Below are 1721 nucleotides of genomic sequence, written 5' to 3'. Positions count from 1 at the left end.
GCCTCAGTGACTCTGAGCTGTGAGGTTGAACCTTCATCTACAGGATGGAGGTTCTACTGGTATAAAGTTGTTCCTGATCGATTACAGTACTACAGATATAAGTTGCTGCCTGACAGTCAGGGTGGGACTGTGGAGAACTCCTACATCATTCATGGACAGGAACAAACAGCAGAATTTGTATGTATAGCTGGAAGAGGAAACCCAGTGGATTTCACTGCTTTCAGAGAACCAAAGTTCGTCTGGTCTGCAGGTCAGTTCTGTTTCTGTCTCATCGTTCTGTCTACTATTTTGTTTGTTTTTATGATGTAAAGCTCTTTGAACTGCCTGGATGCTGAAGGGTGATATACAAATAGACTTGATTGATTGATTGATTGATTGATTGATTGATTGATTGATTGATTGATTGATTGATATCTGAATGAAGATGTTTTACTGCCTGTGTTGATTATTTCCTCCATGTTCTTCAGATCCTCATCCAGCAGCGTCTCTCTCAGTGAGTCCTGACAGAGAGCAACACTTCACCTCTGAGTCTGTGACTCTGAACTGTGGAGGAAACTCTACTGAGTGGAGAGTGAGGAGGTTTATTGAAATAAACAAACAGCCATTATTATCAGATTGTTCCAACTGGTGGAAAATAAATGGATCCTCATGTACCATTAACAGTCCATGGTCCTTTAAAGCAGTGTACTGGTGTCAGTCTGGATCAGGAGAGTTCAGCAATGCAGTGAACATCAGCATATATGGTACGTTTCTTTACAAAGCTATTTTAAATCTAAATTAAAATAATTAATAACAATTTTTAAATATGCCTTTATTAATTTAAACCATCTATGAACTAACGTTGCTGGTGATTTATTTTGAGTGGTGAAAAACTAAAATATTTACTGATGTAATTTTGAAGCCAAAATTACTCATGGAATGTGATGTTCACTCATAATAAACTTACTGCAAAAATATTTCACTTACTTTAACAAACTGTTGGTCTAACAGATAAACCTAAACCAGTCCTCACTGTGTCTCCATCATGGCTGAGTCCTGGAGCCTCAGTGACTCTGAGCTGTGAGGTTAAACCTTCATCTGCAGGATGGAGGTTCTACTGGTACAAAGCTGTTCCTGATCCATCAAAGAACAAATACAGATATGATTTACTGCCTGGTAGCATCAATGGGACTGTAGAGAACTACTACATCATTCATGGACAGAAACAAACAGCAGGATTTTCATGTAGAGCTGGAAGAGGAAACCCAGAATATTTCACTGATTACAGTGAACCAAAGTTCATCTGGTCTGCAGGTCAGAATGTTTCTGTATTTTTTCCTATGTTCAATCATCACCTTCATCCATCCTGGTTTTAACTATAAATGTTAATAGTAATTACCAACCAATCTGAAAATTCAGATGAACTTTATATTTCGTTGTCCCTTAAAACCTCTCCGTCGCTAGAGGACCCACATTAGGGTCCTCGGCGCTTGCCGCAACAAGATCAATTAAAAACACATGCTATACATTTATCAATATAGGCATATTGCATATCCACGTAAAGGGAAAAAGCTCTTCTAAATGATAGGATCGATATTTTCTTCCTCAACAACACCCAGAATGAACACTAAGCAGATTGATAAAAAGAAACGCAATTAGACGCTAACGAGGCTAACGAGGCACACCCGGTAAAAAACGCAATAGTAAAAGAGCAAGGAGGCCCGATGTACAAAAACTATTAA

General features: G+C 38.5%; 1 protein-coding gene across 1 annotated transcript in view; it reads left to right on the top strand.

Moving 5' to 3' along the window:
- Positions 1-1228: 1228 nt before the first annotated feature.
- The window catches only part of LOC103480329 (low affinity immunoglobulin gamma Fc region receptor II-like), a 3239-nt gene continuing 2746 nt past the window's right edge, over positions 1229-1721 (top strand). The window contains exon 1 of the mRNA XM_017310320.1: positions 1229-1293. The gene's annotated coding sequence lies outside the window, so the exon portion shown is untranslated. The remainder of the gene's footprint in view (positions 1294-1721) is intronic.

Source organism: Poecilia reticulata, linkage group LG18 (assembly GCF_000633615.1).
Source record: "Poecilia reticulata strain Guanapo linkage group LG18, Guppy_female_1.0+MT, whole genome shotgun sequence".
Lineage (NCBI taxonomy): Eukaryota > Metazoa > Chordata > Actinopteri > Cyprinodontiformes > Poeciliidae > Poecilia > Poecilia reticulata.
This window is presented reverse-complemented; position numbering and strand designations above follow the sequence as displayed.